The following is an 8,122-nucleotide window of genomic DNA, read 5'->3' as shown; positions in this document are numbered from 1 at the left end:
ATAGTGTCCCTGTGCATCCTCCCACACGCACTCAGTGCTTACTCTCTCTTTTCTTCCTATTTCCTTTCCCCCTTTCCCCACTCCCAGTGTAGGGTAGCAAACCGGGTGCTCTTCTGCTTGACCTCCCTGCCTTTCATGTCCTCTCTCTCTCTCTCTTTAATCCTTGCCAGCTGCTAACCTAAAAAGTCCTATAGCGCAAAAGCACTGCAATGGCACTACGACACGTTTTGCGAGACATACGCGTTTCAGCTAGCGTGTGTCGAGAATTAAGTGTCCTACACAGCACGAATCGTTCTAAAGCACCCATGAAAGTGCCAATCTTCGAATGCATATGCATATTCTTATGCCTACTCAGTATTTCATGATGATTGTAATGATAATGACTACGACGGCGATCATGATCTTCCACTCTTTCCAAACTATCCACTCAGGAGTATCGACCAAGAATCGAGCGGCTTTCGTAAATGTCTACGAGGGATAAGTAAAAAATATGCGAGAGCTAAAAGAATGCAAGAAGAGCAGAAGCGTCTTTTGCTCGAGCAGTCAACTTGAGTGAAGAAGAACAAAGAGTTGTTTAGAAAAAAAGAAAAAAGACCGAAGAAACAAGTGATAAATACGATTAACATACAGTTGGGCAGCTACCCTCATCGTACCTATTTGAGTTCCCTCCAAATTTGTTTCCAAGCTGCTTTGTTTCCAACCCAAACGTGCGAGAAGCGGCGTCCTTCTTTCATTCCTCGCTCCTTCTCCCGCTGCCCGCGCCCTCTACGGCATTGCCATTGTAAACGCGAACGATTCCACAGCGTCTGCAACTTCTTTCGTCTTCTTTTCACGCCGAAGGCTCGAGTTCAGGCATCCACTTCGGTTTTGTATCTTCTCGCTTCTATGCGCCCTACGCGTCCGTCAGGCCTCTGCATGCCGTGCCGACTGGGACACGCATGCGAGCGTCTCGTCGCCGTTGAAGGTCCCCTCGCGTGGCAAGAGACACCTGGCGCTCGCAGTAAGCAGGACGCGGGCGGGAGTGGGGCACGTCTTTGGCTCGCCCAGAGCCTCACCTGACAGTGGCACACCCCGTGGGGGGGTTGCCGGGCCGAGGCGCCGGAAACGAAAGGGCGATAGCGATCTCGGTCTTTTCTTCAGGTGACAGCGCGCCGAGGTTGTGTTGTTGTGCGTAGCACGCAGCGGACCACGAGACCGTTGGCACCGAGCCCCGCAAGCGTCTACGCCCATACTGCCTCGCTATAACTGTCGTCCTAAAAGGGACGCCAAATAATTTGAGCCGTATTACCAAACTATTTTTGTACAATACCAAAAGAAACAAAAAATAATAAAAATAAAAGAATGAGGAGGTTACTCTTACCGTGGGAGAACGCATGGTATAAGCCAGAAAAACAAAAGCAAGATCAAAATACGGGTGCATGGCCGTGCTGGTAGGCATAGTTCCCGCATCGGCCCATCGTGACGTCACTGATTTCGATTGCGTCTGCCCGGGCGTAGTTAATTTTTAGCCCTTAAAGATGCGGCCGCACTGTATTGCAAAAGAGAGCCAAAAGTGTGAAGTTAGCGAATTTCGAAAACTTCTACTCAGCCACAACGGCCCATATAGGAAAAAAAAATTAAAATAAAATGAAGTCGATGACGTCCTACTGACATTCCGGATTTATGGTTTTGTTCCGAAATTCCGAAAAAAAATGGAACTTTGATTTCCTGTTTCTCCCCTAATAACGAACCTATTATGAGCAAAAATTAACGAAAATGGAGTTCTGCAGTAATATTTTATTAGTGTTTCGTTTTCGGGTGCCCTTAAAAGGCAAAGAAGCCAACGCATAGATGCACAACAACAGGGAAATCCCTTTAATGGGGATCCTAAGCATCAAATTCGCTTAGTTTTGTTCCGTTGAAACGACTAAGTTGAAATATACCGATCGTAAGGATAAAATTGCTTTACGTTCTGTCTTACTTTTTTTTTACAATGTTGTTGTTGAATGTTAGAATATTACCTTGAAACTGAAATTTCAGGGTAACAACTCTCTAACCCAGTGACAAAAACAATATTTATAGGAAGGTTACCAAAAAGGAGGATATCAACGAAGAGAACGAAAGGGTGAAGAAAGCGCCTTGAAAATTTCCTGGGTTAGTTGGCCGTGACGTCATAGGTTGTCGTAACTATATGGTCGTACGTATAGCCAACCTTCCAGTGAAAAATAGTTAGTAGCATTTTGCATCAACAAGAATTAAAACGGAAGTAAATGTTTGAGACTTTCCGTGCACAAAGGCGAATTTAATACGCCCTCCTGCATCAAAGCGAATACGATGCGAAAGGACATAAGGATCAAAGACAAAGAGTGCTTACAAGGAACCAGAAGATGAAATACGTAAAAGAGGAAAAACGCCAACGCGTAAGTAAGTCATTCATCAATTATTTTATGTATTTCTCACTATAAAAGAGATTTAGAGAACAGGGACGAAAAACCTTTTTTTTTTTTGATACGGCATCTTGACGTGCGAGGTCCATGTACTCAGCTATACGTGCCAGCACACAGTGTATACACGTTTTCATTCGTGACGCAAGGGGCAAAACATGGCGCGCGGCACCAAATAAATACGAAGGTAACATTACGATGCATACCGACTACAATATCGCTCACCAAAAGCGTCAATAAAAAATTCGATATAGCTGTGCGCACCAACACAATGAAATACAATGTTCAAAAAGAATTAAAGGCAACACAACGCAAGATCTCTTTTTACAATAAAAGATATGGATACCCGCACGAGGACATCGTCATTTAATATTTTACCTATGGGATTCTAAATATTGACATTTCAATGTCTGAAAGTTCTCGGCAAAGCGCTGAACTAGCTACACCGCATGACAATGAGTTTACAAAAGTAACCAGACTACCTTAAAAGAGAAGGTTTTGAAAAAAATGAGAAATCTTTATTACTTCGCCGGTGAAATGCAGAGACAGCTGAGAGAGAGTTCCCGTATACCGCGCTTGAATATACGAGCCTTTGAACAGATCACGCAAGAATAAATAAAGGTGACTGCACCACATCACTTCAGGTTGCAGCCAACTGCTTCGACTTCGCTTTTCGTGATTTATTTACAGCCCCCTGGCACACTCCGTGGTCTCCTGGTGGACCGCCCGCCGTCGCCAACAAAAACTTCGAGAGCAAGCAACACGCACGAACGCCCAAAGATAGGCCGCTGTCTTATTTCTTACGTGGTGGCAGAATACTTTCTCTGTGCCCTCACAATGTCTTATCTATGGTACAGAAATAAGCACATGTCTGAAAAGGTTGGTAAGCATTCATGGTTTAGTAACCCCCCTAAATTACTTGAAAAATAAAAAGAAACCGGAGGTAAACTTGATCTCTAAGCTAACTTCGAACTTGTGGGACACCTTCCTGGGCTGTTCACGAGACCCATTAATATATGTCTTAATACCGTCATCTTTGTTTGCATGGTATCTGCGCAATAAACCGTACCTTGCGAATAATTCACCTTGCTGTGCACCCCGCATATAAAGGTAGTAAGTGCATGAAAGAGTGGGTTAATGAGTGCGTGCGTTCTTTAATTAGGTAGAATGTGATTGATTGATTGATTGATTGATTGATTGATTGATTGATTGATTGATTGATTGATTGATTGATTGATTGATTGATTGATTGAGTGAGTGAGTGAGTGAGTGAGTGAGTGAGTGAGTGAGTGAGTGAGTGAGTGAGTGAGTGAGTGAGTGAGTGAGTGAGTGAGTGAGTGAGTGAGTGAGTGAATCAAGTGCCCCCAAGTCAAGTCAAGTCAAATCAAATCAAATCAATCAGTGAGTCACGCGCGCACTAATTCGTTTACTCATTCCTGCAGTCAGTGAACGAGCGAGCAAGATGTGCGAAAGGAGAGTTAGCGTTTCATAGAGTCCCGCCTCGTGTCATCTCAGTACATCCGTACACTCCCAGCTCCAAACGAGCCGCGCCATATACTGAAGTGCTCCATCACGACCCAGTGCCACGCATGCTCATTCGGCTTCCAACTCGCGATCGCCTTTCGCACAAGCGCGGCCTTCGCAAAGCCAGCCACTCCCTCATACTATGAACCACTCGACCGTCTTAAGAACTAACCCTAAACAAGCTCCACAACGCGCACCGCGTCCCTTTCGCGATCCTCGTCCAACCGCGCCTCCTCCCGTTATTTCAAGCCACACGAGCCTCGTGGTCGATCGCGGTCGCCAAGAAAAACCCCTCAGCGACACGCATGAACGAGAGAGCTATCCCACTCGTCCGCCTCGTTGGCTTCAATTGTGCCTCAGAGCTTTCCGCGAACTGACGCCGAAGGCACAGTCACGTTCGGAGTTTATTTATACGGCCCGGGCTTTATATTTCGCCTGTATGCCCCCCCGTCCGTATACTGTGTCGACGGCCGCGAACGGCACCCCAGCTGGAGTGCCGTCGCGCGGCCGAGATTGCATCGCGGGCGACCTTTCTCTCCCACCGTGTCCATATAAATACACCGCGATGGAGAGGTTACGTGTGACGTGGCGTCTTGCGTGGAGGATATCGTCATCGCCCAACCCCCCTCGCTCTCTCCGAGGCATGTTCCATGTCACTGTGTCTCAGGGGCGAAACCATCCCGGCCGCGGCGAGAAGCGGTTCGCGTGCCAAGCCTTGTGGCAATGGCAGCATGCCCCTTGCCGAGCTGACGCTGGGAGGGGCGGGGTGGGATGTGCTTTCACATACGAGTGTGTGCGCACCCGTGAATGAGCGGTAAACCTCTTTTCATGACCTTGACAAAGTTTAATGAAGAACAAAAAAATGTACAAAGGGAAACAAAATAAGCAAGGAATCTTGCTATATACGTATGTATGCCGAACTGTTCCCGCAGCGCAACGGTACCATGAATCAGCAGCCGGAAGCTGCTAAAAAATATATTCTGGTCAACAAATGAGTCTTCATGTTTCTGTCAGGATGGTATATACATATAGCACATTATCCACCGTCTTATACAGAGCTGCGCATCTCTGGGTAACGTATACAGTGCCCTGACCTTGAGAAGATTAGTTGAAGCTTGTTCAACGTGACACTGTCTAGGGCGAAACCATGGCTCGATCTGTGGCGAGCAACAGTTTGCATGAAAAGTAACTTTTGGCAATGGCAGTATGGCCTCGTGCCGAGCGGATTATGGCAATTACGTATTTACACATGCTTCCCAGCATCGCGAGTGTGGCAGTTTGACTTTAGAGTGCCCCACGATGTGTACCCCGTTGACATACGAAAGCGCACCAGTGAATCTGCGACAGCTTTCGTTTTTTTTTTTTTTGCTTTCTTCATCAGTCTTGTCGGAACCGAGAAAGGGATTTAGTGCAAGCTTTACTGCAGCATTTGTCAAAGGAAAACAAGCTATATGTTTTTTTGTTGTTGTTGTTGTTGCTGTGTCCCCAACTTCCAGCAGTCCAGTGAGAGCGCCAAGTCTGACCACTGAAAGGGGTAAGAAAATTATATATTCTGGTCAAAAAGTCATTGTCCGTGCCCCCATTTTACACAGAACTGTCGGCATCTCTGGAGCACTCCACATACACCTGTAGAGCAGACTGGGAAATCATCATTTTAACGAGGCTAAGTTCCCGAAAAACTTCGCCTCACGCCAAAAAACCCCGGTGCCGGTGCTTGTGCAGTGCAAGGCAGTGTACCAACGAGCCAAGCTCGAAGCCGCTTTCGCCCCAGAGACACAGCGACATGGAACGAGCCTTGGATAGAAAGTGGGAGTGATGACGATATCCTCCACGCAATATGCCACGTCTCACGTGACCTATTCATCGGGGTGTCCTTATATGGACTGCGGTGGGGAAGCGTCCCTCTCATTCTTTCTGTGACATTGGTGGAGATTGTGGGTCTGGATGTACCCAGTGTCTCTACCTCCTCAACAAACCCTCCTTGGAACATAATATGCTCGAACTAAAAAAAAAGAGAAAATGAAAGCACCCGATATGCACATCCCTCCTCTAGATTTCGCGACTTGCCGCATATGGCTTGTTTTTTCATGTCCCGCATCTTTGCAGGTGCGTTTTCTTTAACTTAATACCGGAACTCATTTTATCTTACTCATTCGGGTTCATGCCTATCAGGTTTATTTCACCACTTGACAAACAACGAAAGGGATGATGACAGGTGTAACGTTAACAGCATAGTGAGAGTGAATGCATAATTGGGAAGACGATATTCTATCTCAGAACATGTGAAGTCTGGCAGATGATGTAATACATACACAGTAGAAGAGCACAAGGCAACGCAAGGAAACCAAGAGGCAAGAGGCAACAAAACAGCATTACACTCGTAGTTGGACTCACGCTCGTCTGCTTGACCTCCCTGCCTTTCCTCTCCTTGCTCTCTCTCTCTCTCTCACACACACACACACGCTTTGAGAGGCAGGAGATATTTGGCCCGTGGGGAAGAACACCCTGCGCGTGCTCAAAGCATTCCTGGTTTCTCAAAGGTCGATCGAGTGATCGCAATGAGACATTTCGAATAGCTTAAGTGTCCATATGTGAACGTCCGTGGCAGTACGTAACGTTCACGTGTTCGTGTGATGGCTGTGTAAAATAGTGCTTTTAAAGCAACCCCTCCTGTATCCCGTTAGGCCCAGAGCTAGACTAATATCTCAAGCTTCCCATTAACGTGAAAATCTCCCTCCACGTCTTTCACGTATACGTCATTTTAGCGTGATTTTCGTAATGTCTACCTCAAATCTTTACTTACACATACTTTCTACAACACCATCATTTCGCTTATTCACTTGCCCACTCACCGGCTAACAGCCCGGTACGTTCCTCGCTTCCTATGAGCTGGAGGTGTTTCGTCACTTGTTCGTCAGGCACGTCACCACTTTAGCCCCTCTCACCTCGCTCCACATCGACCCCCCCCCCCCCCCCCCCCCGCCCCAGTCGCTTATAGCCCTGCTTTCGGGACCACTTCACGATCGAAATTTGACACGCCCGAACCTGTCAGCTACGCCACATTCGTGAAAAAAATTTAACAGCTCCGTTTTGTAACGTTTCGTGCTCCGTCATGTCAGCATAGCAGTTTTTAGGCTGCATGTCTCTGACACGAATCTGTTAATAACGCTGCGTTGAGGCAATACGGATGCATGCGCAGGCATGAAAGAGCGCTACATCGCACAGGCATCGCGATCGAATTAAAGGGAAGACACACACAGAGACAATGCATGCCAGCGCCAAACCCCCGCCTCCTCTCCCCCCCCCCCCCCCCCCCGTCCACATGCTCCCACAGACAACGGTGACACGAGAAAGAAAGAAAGAAAGAAAAAAGAAAGAAATAAAGCCAGAAAGGAAGAAAGAAAGGGGGAAAAGGTTTTCCCCCTTTCTGTCTGTGTTTACGAAACCTGATGAATATCCTAAGTGGGCTATTGACATTTCTAATCAGGCACGATTGGATCTCGAGAGTAATCACATCTCCTTTCGCGTCGCGAGGGGAAAAAAAAAAGAGTAACGTGCAGAAGGTAAATAAACGCGCGGCCTCTCGGCCTGTTCCGCGGGCTCTGGCTCAGCGTCGTCGCTCCCCATCCGAAGCGTTTGCTTCTGTCCTCACTGACACGGGAGCACACACAGGAGACACGCGAAGGTCCTTGCGCCATCGACATTCGGCCGCCCTGGAGCAGCACAGCGGCTCTCTCTCTCTCACAGCGAGCTCGCGTTTTCCCCGAGACCCATGCGTCCCAGTAGGACACGGTGTGTTGCCGTATAGCTTCTTGTGTTCTGCTAATTGCGTGCAGTGAAGTGAAGCTCTACACTGTAGGCGATAGCATTCGTAAAGGTGAACACATTCGCATTTATAATGCGTTAGCATTGGAAGTGTCAAAGTACAGGAAGAAATGTTATGTGTGAGGTTTGGATGGAAAGGCGGTCACGTCGTGTTAGAGATAGAGGAATTCACACACACACACACACACACACACACACACACACACACACACACACACACACACACACACACACACACACACGCACGCACGCACGCACGCACGCGCACACATTATATATATATATATATATATATATATATATATATATATATATATATATATATATATATATATATATATATATATATA

This window comes from Dermacentor albipictus, chromosome 7 (assembly GCF_038994185.2).
Source record: "Dermacentor albipictus isolate Rhodes 1998 colony chromosome 7, USDA_Dalb.pri_finalv2, whole genome shotgun sequence".
NCBI lineage: Eukaryota > Metazoa > Arthropoda > Arachnida > Ixodida > Ixodidae > Dermacentor > Dermacentor albipictus.
Note: the sequence above shows the minus strand (reverse complement) of the source record.